The following is a 15722-nucleotide window of genomic DNA, read 5'->3' as shown; positions in this document are numbered from 1 at the left end:
TTTCTCAGCTGAGTTTGCAGTTTCACTTAGCTTCTGATAAAAGTCATCTCTAACAATTAATAAGAACAGATGCAATTTTTCTTATAGGTCTTTAGTGTCGGGACTATGACCAGCTTCTCAATCCTGAGTAATCCTTTCTATATCTCTTCCTTTGTCCCTGAGATCTACAGACTAGATCTACAGATAGATCTACAGATCTATCCCCAGACTCTGCTGAACTCCCCTGCTTCTTGATAACTTTCCCCCATCTCTCCATTCGTACAGCTTCTCAAGGACTAGTATAACAGGTTCCTTGAACATGTGCCCTTCGTGGAAAACAAATACAACCATTCCCTTAAGCTGGAAGAGATCTTAGAGACTAACTAACCAAAGAAACCAGGAAACTTGCAGTGACTTCTATGACATCGCAGAGCTCTTTTAGCAAAAGGATCTTACTCCCATGTTCTGAGATCACCTCTACAACTTCTCAGTGTCTAGCCCAGGAGGAGCAGGAACAGTTGGCTTCCCAAATTAATGTAGTACTTAATAATTTCATATATTAGTAGTTCAACTCTAAACCATTCTAAAAAGCAACTTTTAAATCCATCTTGTGTATTTATTTCCCTTGTGGAAATAATTTCAATGCTTCCTTGTCTTGATGAATATGTATCCAGGCATATATATAATTTTTATGTTGGCATAATCAGTGCATGTGCTTCTTATGCTTCTTTTGTTCCATGTGAACGGTCACATTAAACACTTTTGCAGCTTTCTAGAGTATCACTGAAAAAAGTGAGCAACCCAATAGAACTTTCTGTGATAATGAAAATGCCTAATACCTGCTCCTGAATGGTAGCTACTAGCCACATGTGGCTCTTAAGCATCTGAAGTGGAGCTAATGTAACTGAGGGACTGAATTCTTATCTTATTTGATTTTAATTTATTTAAATGCAAATGTGGATAGCCACTTCTGGGTAAATGACTCCACTATTGGCCACCACAGTTCTAAAGACTCATTGTATGTGTTTCTTACAATGGATATGTAATATTTCATAGTATTGGTATCTTACTTTATTATTTCTCTGTCCTTAGGTATTCAAAAAATGCTTTTCTTTCTTTTTTGGTTATTTCAGCAAATACCGGAGAAGGCAATGGCACCCCACTCCAATACTCTTGCCTGGGAAATCCCATTGACGGAGGAGCCTGGTAGGCTGCAGTCCATGGGGTCGCTAGGAGTCGGACACGACTGAGCGTCTTCACTTTCACTTTTCTCTTTCATGCATTGGAGAAGGAAATGGCAACCCACTCCAGTGTTCTTGCCTGGAGAATCCCAGGGACGGGGGAGCCTCATGGGCTGCCATCTATGGGGTCGCACAGAGTCGGACATGACTGAAGCGACTTAGCAGTAGCAGTAGCAGTCAGAAAATACAGTGTACAGTTACATAGACACTGCTAAAAAAAAATGGTTGCTTTTATGGCATCTTTTTCTTTCGGTGTATTTGTTTAGTTCTTGCACTCATGCTAAGTTGCTTCAGTCGTGTCTTCCTCTGTGACACCATGGACTGTAGCCTGCCAGTCTCTTCTGTCCATGGGATTCTCCAGGCAAGAATGCTGGGGTGGATTCCGTTTCCTACTCCAGGGGATCTTCCCAACCCAGGGATCGAACCCTTACCTCTTATGTCTCCTACATTGGCAGGCATGTTCTTGACCACTAGTGCCACCTGGGAAGTTAAACCTCCTGCAAATGAAATTATAACTGGGTGGTGTTTTGACTAAAATATTCCTCAAAGTTTCCCCAAAGCCCCCAACTGTCTCTTTTATCCTCCCATTACATACCCTCAGAACCAAGAACTCTGTCAAGAACCCAGGTCTTCCATTCCCAAATCCTCTGGTGGAGCCTTACTCTCATCCCTTTCTCCTAGCCAACCTCCCTCATCACCCCTCACTCATGCTTTAAGGTTCCTCTTCCTCAAGCCAGGTTCATCCTTTTTCATTATCCTTAGGAACAAAGACTCAGGTCAGTTTGATTTAATGGATTAGCTGCTAATCCAGACAAGATAGAAAGTGCAGGGATGTCCTGACAGTTCAGCGTCTGGGACATATCCCACAGCCCCAATCCCAAGTCCCTACTCATGGCTGGGGAAGTGGGGAAGGGGGTTTGAAAACACAGTGTTTGAAGTCAGAGAGATCTGGTGATATGAGTGTCCCTGAGCAACCTCAGCTCACCATGATGCTTGCTGTGTTTCTCACACGCCACAGTCATCTCCATAGAGAGGATACTCGTGAAATGGCGCACAGGGAATACAAACTCACCAGCATCAATTAGGGAAGATGAATAGACCACTCTCCAGATCACTTGAATGGTGAAAGTTGCAAAAGCTGAGCAATCCCACCTCGATTTTCAGGTTGGACAATGTTAAAAATGAAGCTGGCACTAAAGGGACATAATGTGGAACTCTGAATCATGAGGTACTAAGAAGGAAACACCGCAGGTAATGCTTTAGCAGAAAAGGAAGAATGGAGCAAAATAAAGAAATTGATCACTAGATCATGTAAGATCATTGAGTTAAAGAGATACTTGTAAACTGTAATAAGCACAGGTAAGATCAAAGCCTGCACAAGCATTAGGCAGACACCAACAATGCAAGGTAATCATCCTGAGCAACCAAGACAGCTTGCTGCAGTTATTGGTTCATAGATGGTCCAGAGCAAAGGTTGGGATTTGCTTATGTTTGTCCCTTCAGACATCTGTCATGTGGGGAATCAGACTGAGTTAGCCCATGGAAGATTACAGGATGAGAGCTCTGATCAAACCAAATCTGAAGCCCATCTACATCTGGAATTTTCAGGCTGCATCCTTCCTTTTGATGACGGATTTACAATGCTAAGACTTTCCTAATGTGAGGTTCCTGTACGTGGAGCTGTCCCAAGGAAATCCACTCCTGCAGAGATGAACCTTTGGAGGAAATTCTCTTTTGCACAATCTGTAGAAATTGAGCATTAATTCAGAGTAGCAATATACTGTTAACAGGAGGGGAGGATATTGAGGAACTCAGGTGTAGTCTGCCACTTGATCAAATCATTTGAACTTCGCTGGGTGTCAGCTTCCTTATTTATAAAATAAGGATGTTAGGAAACATAAGTTTGTTTTTAAACTTAATTTTGACTAAACAAGTAACTTTAAACTGAATTTGACAACCTAAACCTTCTCCACCTTTTCCTCCTGAATGAATTTTACAAGGAATCCCAGTATAGAGCACAGATAAATGCAGAGATGTCTGGTTAAACCAGGGTGAAGGCTAGAGCCTGTCTACTCTACTTCCTATCATCCCCTCAAGACGGCCCTGGAAGCACCTCCAGGAAGTCCAAGGACCTGGTGAAACAATCTGAGATCTCTAGACTAGAAGCTCCCCAGGTTCCTGTCTGGCTTGGACATTAAGGGTATTTAGATGCTGGATGTAGAGGTCCGTTCTTCATTGTTCTCAGTCTCCAACCTATGCATCCCCATCCCCATCTGCTATACCAGCTTGTATAAACACATGCTTCAAAGAATAAAGTTAATGAATATTTAACTTCAAAAGCATATATTTGCCTTCAACATCAGAACACATCCAGTCAAATACCTGTCTCCAAAAGAATATTTTATAAATTAAGTATAGCTTCTGATAAGCAAAATTCAGGATTTTTATGGCTCTGATATATGATGTCTTAGTTCATGTGGGATGCTATAGCAAAATACCATAGACTGAGTGGCTTTGAAACAATAGAAATTTAGTTCTCATAGTTCTGAAGGCTAGAAAGTCCAAGATTCAGAGTGTTTGATGACAACAAGCTTCCTAGTTGATAGATGACTGTCCCTTTTGCTATATCCACATGGTGGAAGGGGCAAGAGAACTCTCTGGGCCTCTTTTATAAGGGCACTAATCCTATTCATGAGGGTTCTGCCCTCATGACCCAATCACCTCCCAAAGGGGGTTCTGCCCTCATGATCCAATCACCTCCCAAAGGCCACATCTTTTAGTACCATCACCTCGGGGAACTGGGCTTCCCTGATGGCTCACATGGTAAAGAGTCTGCCTGCAATGCAGGAGACTCGAATTCAATCCCTGGTTCAGTAAGATCTCCTGGAGAAGGAAATAGCAACCTACTCCAGTATTCTTGCCTGGAAAATCCCAGGGACAGAGGAGCCTGGCAGGCTGCAGTCCACGGGGTTGCAAAGAGTCAGACAGGACTGAGCGACTAACACTTTCACTTTCACTTTGAGGGGTTAGGATTCAACATATGACTTTGGTGGGGACACAAACATTCAGACCATAGTACGAAGTGTGTCTCATTTGGGGATCTTTGAGAGAACTGGTCCAGATCTCATAAAGGCACTTCACAGTGTCATCAGGGATCCAAGCACTTTCCAGCTCTGCTCCACGTTCTTAACACGGGGCCTTTTCTCATCCTTTTATGAAGTGCTTTCTCATTGTTCCTCTGGACCTCATCTTCACATTCCAGGCATGAAAATAAAAGAACAATGAAGGGCCCACCCTCACAAAAGTTTCTCCTTTAGAAAGGTTCTGCCCTGTAGGTTGGGAATGGCAGCCTCCCCCAAGAACTTACACTTGCACCTCAATATCCCAAACTGAAAATGTCACATGACCGCCTCTCAATGAAAGAGGATCAGGGAGAAAGATGGTAGAAGGAGACTGGTCAGCCAGCCAGTAGAGACAGTGAACCAACTGAGAGATACATAGTTGATGTACCTGGAGGCGAAAAGAGGACCTCAACCTCTAGGAAACCTCTGCCTCCATCAGAGGAGCTGGAGGATGGTGAAGGGAAAAGCTGGAGAGACAGGAAACAGTTCCTCCGTAGATGATGGGGTGCTTCCAGATGGTTCTAGGTTGATCTCTGTGGGGGTAGAGACAGATGAGGGAAACATCTTGATGTCTCCACTCCACTGGTATAACCTCAGCCTCCTTCTAGGACACAGAGCAAATCTCAGTCCAGTCTATTGGCTGGTTCCTTCATCCCACAGGTTTTACAAGGTCAAGCCCCATACTGATCACTAGCATTGCCTGAGACTATGTATGAAGCCCACTGAGCTTGAGGGTCCTGTGTCACAAACCTAAGCCACACCCTAACATCAACTTTATCAGTCATAAAGATGCATTTCATCCTTGTCTGCCCTACTCCTTTATTTTGTCTCTGAATTAGTTCTGAACTCAGCGGTGGGAAGAGTCATCATTGACTGAATCTCTTCTCTCTGTGTCTAAGCAGTTCCAAGACTAGTGAGAGCTTAATAAGTAAGTGAAAAAAATGTTCGATCATTGCTCCAGGACTTCTCTGATTATGACATTTATATTCCCGTATACACGGATCAAAGCAGATGGCAGGAGTATAAAACCTTTGACAAGTAAACAAGAGCACAGAATTGTATTAGTATTACTGCTACTAGTGAGACACCCAGCAAAGTCCCTGGAATTTTTTATTGAATGAATGAATGTTTAAAGTAATACACTTTCCAGCTCAGATTTTGGCACAGTATAAAGGAAAGGGTGAACAACTAGGAAATTTTTTTCTCTCATAGCTTCTAGTGGATGGTTAAGCAGAAAGAAAAAAAAAAATTACAGACAGAGCAAGAAAGAATGCTGGTTAAAACATTCCATTGTAGAAAAGGGAACCCTCCTACACTGTTGGCACTATGGTAGGAATGCATGCTGTCTATGGAGAATAGTATGGAGTTTTCTTAAAAACTAAAATTAGAGTTGCAATATGATCCAGCAATCCCACTCCTGGGCATATATTCAGACAAAACTCTAATTCAAAAAGATACATGCACTTCAATGTTCTTAGCAGCTCTATTTACAATAGCCAGACACGGAAGCAACCTAAATGTCCATTGACAGATGAATGGATAAAGAAGATGTAGTATATACACACAATGGAGTACTACTCAGCCAAATAAAAGAATGAAATAATGCCATTCCAGTAACATGGATGGACCTAGAGATTATCACTTTAAATGAAATAAGGAAGAGAAAGACAAATGCCATATGATAGCACTTATATGTGGAATCTAAAATATAACACAAATGAACTTATTTGTGAAATAGAAACATACTCACAAACATAGAAAACAAACTTATGGTTACCAAAGAGGAAAGAGGGTGGGGGAGGAATAAATAAGGAGTTTGGGATTAGCAGATACAAACTACTGATGAACAGTAAGGTTCTACTATATAGCACAGGGAACTATATTCAATATCCTGTAATAAAACATTATGGAAAAGAATATGAATATATATACATATGTATTCATATATACATATATATATATAACTGGATTACTTTGCTGTACACCAGAAACTAACACATTGTAAATCAACTATACTTCAATATAAAATTAAATATATTTATATATATATATTCCTCAATAACAGAACCCCTTCTCATGTTAGTATTCAAGGCAACACTCACTCCTGTGTAGTAGACAAATGATAATGTCAAGCTTTTGCTTCATGTCATGTTAGATTCAGAATTTTAATTTGTTTTGTGACATGTCTGAATGTATAATAATAAGCAAAAGTTTAATGAAGTTCTTGATTTTTAAAAATAATCTGAATAGTATTGAATGCAAAAATATAAAATTACTGTATTCACATGAATTATGAGAAAGCAGCTGAAAATATGATGTTATAAAAACTGTTATTTAAGCTACTCTCCATATTTATTCTTTCTTCTTCCTGACTTCTAGCTGGACACATGGCTGCCCAGAATGGAGACTGTATTTCCTAGACTTCCTTGAAGCTAGGTGTGACCCTATGACTAACTTCAAAGCAAAACCATGAAATACAATTCATATGTGAATTCCTACTTTCTAGAATGCAGATATGATGACTGGTGCTCCAGCAGCCATTTTGATCCATAAGGTGATTTCAGGAATAGAAGTCACACACTGGCAGAGCAACAAGATAAGCTTAAGTCCCATACACCATGGAATGCCTTACCAGGTTTGGACTTCCTCCAGACCCCTTAAACACAAGGGACATGGATAAACTAACCTGCTGTCATTTTGAGTTTTTCTATCACTTGTGTCTGATCCTAAAGAATATATACGCAAGTCTTCATAGTCACATTTTATTCATAGGCTCCACACTCATATAAACTAGGTTTGAATGCAGTTGTATATTAATTTGGACTTCCCTGGTGGCTCAGACAGTAAAACGTCTGTCTACGATGCAGGAGACCCGGGTTTGATCCCTGGGTTGGGAAGATCCCTTGGAGAAGGAAATGGCAATCCACTCCAGTACTATTGCCTGGAAAACTCATGGAGAGAGGAGCCTGGTAGGCTATAGCCCATGGGGTCACAAAGAGTCGGACACGACTGAGAGACTTCACGTTCACGTATATTAATTAACATTTGTAACACTGGGTAAGTTCCACAATCTCTCCATATCTCAAGCACAGAATAAAAGTATATCCTTCTAAAGCACCTGGTAGAGTGTCTAGCAAAAGTAAATGCTAAATAAATGTTAGCTATTAAAGCTGAGGTTGATGATAATGAGTCATAGTAACTACTATAATTAGCCAAAGTGAATGCACTTTCAATGTGGTCATTGAACATTTTATGTGGATCTTTTTGATATACTAACTTTTTTTTAAGTATTGGATGATTTTTTATATTTTGTCCTAAGTCATCTTACATTTATCTATCGGTGAGTTGTAATCCAGAGACAAAAAAGCTACTCTTCCTACAGGAACACAGTTGACATTTCTTCGGTAATATTTAATAAATTTTAAGAAGGGTTAGAAATAGTAGAGACTTGAGTGATATTTGGCTGTATTGACTTTTTGCTAAAGCCCATGGAACTCCATGAGAAATGCTCTTGTTGCTGTTCAGTGGCTGTCAAGTCCAACTCTTTGTGACCCTATGAGCTGAAGCACACCAGGTTTCCCTGTCCTTCACTATCTCCTGGAGTTTGCTCAAACTCCATTGAATCAGTAATGCTATTCAAGCATCTCATCCTCTGTTGCCCCTTCTCCTCTTGCTCTCCACCTTTTCCAGCATCAGGGTCTTTTCCAATGAGTTGGCTGTTCCCATTAGGTGGCCAAAGTACTGGAACTTCAGCTTCATCATCAGTTCTTCCAGTGAATTCTCTGGGTTGATTTCCTTTAGGATTGACTGATTTGATCTCCTTGCTGTCCAAGGAACTCTCAAGAGTCTTCTCCAGCACTACAGTTAGCAATTGCAATTGAATCCGTTGAGTAGGACATCGTGTTTGCTTGGTTATGGAGAAATGGTTGAATTTAAACATAAAAGATTCAATGAAAACCCACATAATAGAAACGTATCATTGATTTTCAAGTTGATAAGGGCAGGAAATTAAGGTGGTTAGCAAAAGGAAGCATTATGCCACTGCAGGAAGAAAATCTGTAACTGCCAAGTGATGTACCATTGTGTCAGCTTCAAGATCTCCTGGGCTTTCTCTGTAAAGGACAGACACAATTCCAAAACCAGTAGTGCCTGACAACTTTCAAAACCAACTGAAAATATCATTTCTCTAGAACAACTAAAAGAAACAAAGATACCAGTGGGAAGACATGGATTCAGGAACCAGACTTATAGTTCTGTGTGTGTTAGTCACTCAGTTGTGTCCGACTCTTTGTGACCCCACAGACTGTAGCCCTCCCACTGCTCTGACCATGGTATTCTCCAGGCAAGAATACTGGAGTGGGTTGCCATTCCCTTCTCCAGGGGGTCTTCCCAACCCAAAGACTGAACCCTGGTTTCCTGCATTGCAGGCAGATTCTTTACCATCTGAGCTATCAGGAAAGCCCAGATTTATAGTTTCATGTAGAATATTTAAAACATATAAAAAGAAAGCTCAATAATTTATAATCATACATATTCATAGTATTCTTAATAATAATAATTGACCAGGCATACTCTGAAAGTATCCACAAGAAAGAAATCCCAACTAAAATTAGGTTAATCTTCAAGCTCAAGCCTAGTTCTTGGACAAACAAATCTCAGTCTCCAGGCATTAAATTCAAATCAGTAATAGGCATTGCCTGATGCTCAGTATTAAAAGTAGGATTGTGATGACGTCCTGACTTGGTATAAAGAATGCTGTGATCAGTTAGTGATGTCTTTTATGAGTACAGGACAGAGATGATGGATCTATGCACTGACTTTATTTTATATCCTCCCAGTTCAATCTTGTGCTTCGGGTCCTATCCCAGATGTTCCAGGTATCATAGCTAAGTACCTGCCTTCTTTCCCTGGATCCAAGTTCTTGTCTTGGCAACATGCCTATTCACACCAGTCTCCTTGGAATGGAGAGACAGAGCATTCATTGTTTGCCAGTGATACAAGCCCAACTCACACTAGCTGAAGCAGAAGAAATGGGATGTATCGTCTGTTAACTACAGAGTCCAAGGATGCAACTAGTATCCAGCACAAGATGTAGAAGTTTCATCATGTAGTCAGCAGTCTATTTCTCTCTCTTCCTTTCTTCTTTTCTTAAACAGATTTTCTGTAGAGAAAGAAAAATGACCACTAGCAATGCCAGACTCCATCCACCCCACCTCAGTAATCACAGTCCAGAAGGTACAAATGTTTTCTGATGGCCCTTAAAAAAAAATTCCCAGGTAGGATTCCAATTTACCTTGATTCAGTTTCATGGACAGATAAAAACTATGAATACCAGGAGGACTGAGAACTCTGATTGGTTTCAATGTCCACCCAGGTATCTGTTAATAGGAAAAGGGCTCTGTAAAAGAGAGTATCTAAGCACAGGTGGCTTCTAAGGGAAAAGTATCTATGGACATTAGGGATCTGTAAATTACCTTAAAATCATTTGTGGTCACAAATCCTGAGAAAGTCTTCACTCAGTGACATATACACATCCAAGAGCTGGGGCATTTTAAAAGTTCCTCTAGTGATTCTCTTAATTACCTGGTTTGGAAGCCTTTGCTTACAATGCAAGAGGAGTTCTCATTTCATAGAAAGGTTACATAGGGAGAATTTATTCTCCTTTCATCAAGGAAAACTGTCTTTCGGTTTACCAGAGAAAGACTTCTATTTTAAGAAACAAGATCTGGGAAAAGAAATGAAGCCAGGAAAGTGATTCTGCCACTCAAATCACTTTTATGGGGGGGACATGTGCCAATCTGGAAGAAAAGGCTGGGAAGACACACCCACTGCTGACAGCCTCTCAGGGACAAGGAATAACAAGTCAGAAAACAAAGTCAGCTCAGTTCTCTGATAAAACGTATGCTCTCCCGCTACTTTGAAGTGGGACCCTGAAGACCTGCACACTGAGTGTAAAGGTCAACTGGAAGCAAATCAGCCACCACACTGCCTGCAGCTCAGTTTTACAACATCCAGAGGCTAAAAAATATCAGTCAATGCATACTTGGATTAAGGTGATCCCAGACTGCTAATACATTCACGTGATACAAAAATAAAACTTGTCTTCTGGTAAAAAGAAAATATCATCTCAGTTCTCAAATTATTTCTACAAGTTTTTAGAATAAGATGTTTGGGACACAATTAAGAATGACTAGACACACAAAAAAGACAAAATACCACGAGTGAGAACCAACAGAAATAACAGACAACAGAACAGACCCAGAGATACTCCACATTCTAGTAGATATGGCATAGATTCTGAAACAACAATGCTTACTATGTTCAAGGAGATAAAAGATAAACTTTAAAATGTTGGCAAAGATCTGTAAACTATAAAAGTGACACTACAGCTTTGAAAAGCGATCAAATAGAAATTCTAGAACTGAAAATACAATGGCCAAAATTAAGGACTTTCGTTCTTAAAACAAGTTTAACAGCAGATTAAACAAAGCGGTAAAGAATTAGTGAACTAAAAGATACATAAGAATAAAATGGCCAAAGTGTAGCATGGCAAAACAAAAGGTTGAAGACGAAAAGAGAACATGAGACAGAGGGTATAATGAAAAATCCTAATAGATATGCCATTGTAGACCAAAAAAAGGACAGCCAACTGTACTGAACAGGGACTTCCCAGTGGCCAGGCTTCCCTAGTGGCTCAGCTGGTAAAGAGTCCGCCTGCAGTGTGGGAGACCTAGGTTCAATCCCTGCATTGGGAAGATCCCTTAGAGAAGGGAACAGCTACCCACTCCAGTATTCTGGCCTGGAGAATTCCATGAACTGCATGGTCCATGGGGTCGCAAAAAGTCAGACACAACTGGGTAACTTACACTTTCATTTTCCCAGTGGTCCAGTGGCTAAGACTCCACACTTCCAATGCAGGGGGTCTGGGCCCAATCCCTGGTCAGAGAACTAGATCCCTCATGCCACAATTAAAAGATCTCACATGCTATAACTAAGACTCTGCACAGCCAAATAAATAAATATTCTTTTAAAGTTGCTGCCCCCCGCCCCTCGCAAAAGCCCTAAATGAAATAAAGGCATATGGTAGCAAAACTGGAAGTTTTTTGAACAAAAATGAGAATTCCAAGAGCTGAAGTGAATCACAGGTCTTCAAATTAAAGAGATCCATCAAATACAGTTGTTTTTTTTTAATTCTATGTGTTCCTAAATGTTTCTTCATCTTAAGAAGCTGTTCTCATTTATAACAACATATTCCTTTCCTTCTTTTCACATCAATTACTTTGTTTATGCATTTGTTTACAGTCTTGTCTTCCATAACCCCAACCCTCAGATATATTCTCCATGCAGACAGAGACCGAGTCTACCTTTTTTCTATTATTTCTAGAGAACATATGTGCAGTGCCTGGCTTCGGTGGTGGGCCAAGGGCAGAGATGTAAGGAGGCACTCACTGAGATTCATGCTTTACACCATGAAAATAAAGCTGGAAAGATGACAGAGAGGGGCAATCACTTGTTTTAAGCAACAACCATAAAAAAATTGACTGGTAATAGCCTTCTTGTCAACACTGGATGATGGAAAAAATAGAGCAAATCCTCAAAATTCTCAGACAAAAGAATTTTAATCTAAAATTATATACCCCATCAGCCAGCATTCAAATGGAGGGAAAAAACAGATTTTCTTAAATGTGAAAGTATAACATGCTCAGCTCCTTTCTGAAAGAATTACTTGAGAATATATTTCAGACAAATGAAAACTTGTAAGGAAGAAAAAAAAATGGGGCACAAAAAACCCTTGTGTAGGAACTTCCCTGGTGGTCTAGTGGCTAAGACTTAGAGCTCCTGATTCAGGGGACCCAGGTTCAACCCCTGATCAGGGAACTACATCCCACATGCCACAATTTAAGATCCCACAACTAAGACCCAGAGCTGCCAATAAATATATATATATGTATATATATTAAAAAAAAAAAAACCTTATGTAGAAAGATGGGTACTTAAGTTTAAATAGTTCTGATATACAATGTAAATAAATTAATGAAATCTGGAATTAAAACCCCAGATGATTTCCTTATGGTAGGAAATGGAGAGAAGGGAGAAGTAAGAACTTCCTATGACATTTGTCTTATTATTTGGCAAGGACAAAACTATGGTTTAACTTTAGACATTGAATGAATAAGATGTACAAATAAATGTACTAGGTTTTTAATAATAATTATAGAGGGATAGAGATAGTATGAATAAAATAGAAGCAAGAAACAAAAAATCAATCTAACAATAAGTATATGTGTCTGCATATATAAATATAAAATCATAAGGATTTTTTAAGCCTGGTATGATAGGCATTAAAAATTGTATCTCTGGAGGGAAAAGCAATAGAGAGAGGGGAGGGAAAAGCAATAGAGAGAGGGGAGGTAAATAGAAATGAATGTTTACCTCTCCATATTATGATTTGAATTCCTAAGGAGGTGTGTATGCATGAGCATTATGTATGAGATTTTTAAGCACCACAGGATTTTTTAACCCAATGAAAATCCTAATAGGTATTCTCTAGCTTTCTTTTTCTTTCCTTCTTCTCCCTCCCTCTTCCTCTTTCTTTTTACTTAGTTAGATTATTATGAAGTTCATTTGGAAAAATAATAGGCGAGCATGAGAGATTGAGCTATCACCTAAGACTTGATACTCCTACATTCTGGGGATGAGGAGGAAAACCATAAGTGAACAGAAACTCTTTGAAAATAAATCTGGCAATATATCAAGAGTCATTTTATAGGTCATGTTCTTTCACTATAATACCATGTGTAGCTTTAGAGTCTACACTAAGGAAATAAAGCTAAAGTTGAAAGTTAAGTTGCTCAGTCGCATCCGATTCTTTGCAATCCTGTGGACTGTAGCCCACCAGGCTCCTCCGTCCATGGGATTCTCCAGGTAAGAATACTGGCGTGGGTTGCCATTTCCTTCTCCAGGGGATCTTCCCGACCCAGGAATTGAATCCAGGTCTCCCGCATTGCAGGCAGAAGCTTTAACCTCTGAGCCACCAGGGAAGCCTTAAGGAAATAAAATTGAGACTAAATATTGAAACAAAGATATTTATACCAGTCAATAAGCTTAATATCAAAAAGTTGAAAATGCTCTAAATGTAAATGTTCAGAAATTATAAGTTACCACACATTTAAGTTATGATACTGTGTAAACAAGACTTTCCCTAGTAGCTCAGTGGTAAAGAATCTGCCTGCTGATACAGGATACGTGTGTTCAATCCCTGGGTCAGGAAGATCCCCTGGAGAAGGAAATGGCAACCCACTCCAGTTGTTCTTACCTGGAAAAACCCCATGGACAGAGCAGCCTGGCAGTCTATAGTCCATGGAGTTGTAAAAACTGTCAGACACGACTTAGTGGCTAAACAACAACTATGTAAACACGAGTAATTATGATTGCAGGTAGTTTTTTGTAGGATTTTAAAGCAAATATCAAATATATCATCTCACTCATAAATACTTAGCATGACTCTCTAATATATCAAGGACTTTTTAAAAAATAAATCCAAGGGACTTCCCTGGAAGTCAGTGGTTAAGACTTTACCTTCCAATGCAGGAGGTGCAAGTTCAATCCCTTGTTGGGGAGCTGAGAATCCACATGCCTTGTGGCCAAAAAACCAAAACATAAAAAACAGAAACAATATTGTAACAAATTCGATAAACACTTCAAAAAAAAATCCATGAAAACAGGACAAGAAAAAAAATGACAATCATTTATTAATACCATCTACTAGTCAGTTGTGGCAAATTGCATTTTCCAGAAATGCATTTAGGTGAGCTTGCCTATAAGAAGTGAAGTGTACAGTCACTTCTCTAGGCTTGGTGCTGGCCTTAGCCACTCACTGGAAGGGTAGTTGGCAGATGCTGCCTGCCTCTAAAGGCAGGTTAGATAGGGAGGTCTCCTTGCTTCTGCCTGGTCCTCTGACAGCACTTACTCTCCAGAACTCCATCTCCAGATGGTCCCTCTCAGAATCCAGCCACACCAGGGGCCACAGGTAGGTGTTCAATCAACATTCCCAGCTGAGCCTGGACTTTCAAGTCTTCCCAGCTGCACCTGACTTTACCAAAGTTCGTATGAAAGGTCACATTCCTAGAGGAGGCCCCTTGGATCATAATCATGTGAGGATATAGCCCAGGAATTTGTATTTTAAACAGGATCAAGTAATTTTTACGACCGTCAAATCCTGATAACCACAGCCTTGAAGAGCTGTGTCCCAGGTCTCTGATTCAGTTAGGAAGGAACTTGGTGGGGGTGGGCGGAGGCGGGGAAGTGGAAAGGGAGGTAGGAAGGAAAGCAGCTGGATTGATTGTTAAGAGAAGTCAGATCCCACAATTCCTTGACATGCTAAGGGCTCTGGGCTTTATAGGATCAGCCCATAGGGAGCCAGTGAAAAGCTTTAAGGGAAGAAGGGGGTGGGGCAACAGTATAATTTTAAAAGATGACTCCTATAGCAGGGTGGAGGATGAATAGAGCTGAGTTGAGGGCAACTTGAGGGGTTTGAATCTGGGGGCAGGGAGATTAACCCAGGTGACATGTAATGAGCTCTTGACCCAGCTCAGTTACGAGGCAGACAGAGAAGGGAGAGACGTGAGGTCAAATTGGGAGGTAGAATTCACAGTACTTGGTGAGAAAAATCAAGTCTGAACTTGCAATTCCTGTTCTCTGGGCTTGCCCCAGCCCTGCAGGTAGGTGGGTCAGGTTCTTACTTCCAGTCATTACGGGTCTGTCCCGATCCATCATAGCCCGCAAGGCCATCCCAAGTTCTGTCCCAAGATATACCATTACTGGAAGACAAACAAATATACTTCTTTTGCACTTTTATTGTCATTGCCCTAAATGCTAGACAGCTTATCTAATTAGGCTTGATAAATTAATTACTCAATCTTTTGTAATTACAAAAATCTAAACATTAAGTGCTGTTTCCCTGGAAGCTTTCAATTTTGCAGCCCTTTTAAAGGTTCAAGCCTAAACCACTCTCTCAGGTTACCAAACAACCTCAGGGCAGCAACTCCAAGAAAATGCAAGGGCAGAACTGACCAGCTGGTCCTTTTTGGATGCGCCTAAACTTTCACTCCATGAGAGGAATGTCACATACCCACTTTCACGGCTGCTCCAGGGGAGCAATGAAACCACACATTTTCCGAGTGAGTGATGCGTGGTCACACAGAGGGTTTACTCAACTCATGTCTGCTGGCTGAGGGTTTTGAGGTAAATCCTTTCAAGTTTATATAGGTCATCCAGGACTTCAAAAGTAAGCTATCTAGGACTACACAGAGTGAAATCCTTGGTGGCTCAGTCAAAGAATCTGCTTGCAATGCAGAAGACCTGGGTTTGATCCCTGGGT

General features: G+C 40.4%; 1 long non-coding RNA gene across 2 annotated transcripts in view; it reads right to left on the bottom strand.

Annotated features, from left to right (window-relative positions):
- The window catches only part of LOC147370809 (uncharacterized), a 232815-nt gene that overhangs the window by 113199 nt on the left and 103894 nt on the right, over nt 1-15722 (bottom strand). The window contains exon 3 of one of the 2 annotated variants that reach the window (XR_015165478.1): nt 9354-9503. The exons of the other annotated variant lie outside the window; for it this stretch is intronic. This is a non-coding gene — a long non-coding RNA (uncharacterized LOC147370809). The remainder of the gene's footprint in view (nt 1-9353; nt 9504-15722) is intronic. 2 annotated transcript variants of the gene reach the window in all.

Source organism: Bos grunniens, chromosome 6 (genome assembly GCF_055505025.1).
Source record: "Bos grunniens cultivar Pamir isolate PY7600 chromosome 6, Bosgru_T2T1.0, whole genome shotgun sequence".
Lineage (NCBI taxonomy): Eukaryota > Metazoa > Chordata > Mammalia > Artiodactyla > Bovidae > Bos > Bos grunniens.
The sequence above is the reverse complement of the archived record's forward strand: the minus strand, read 5'-3'. Positions and strand labels throughout refer to the sequence as shown.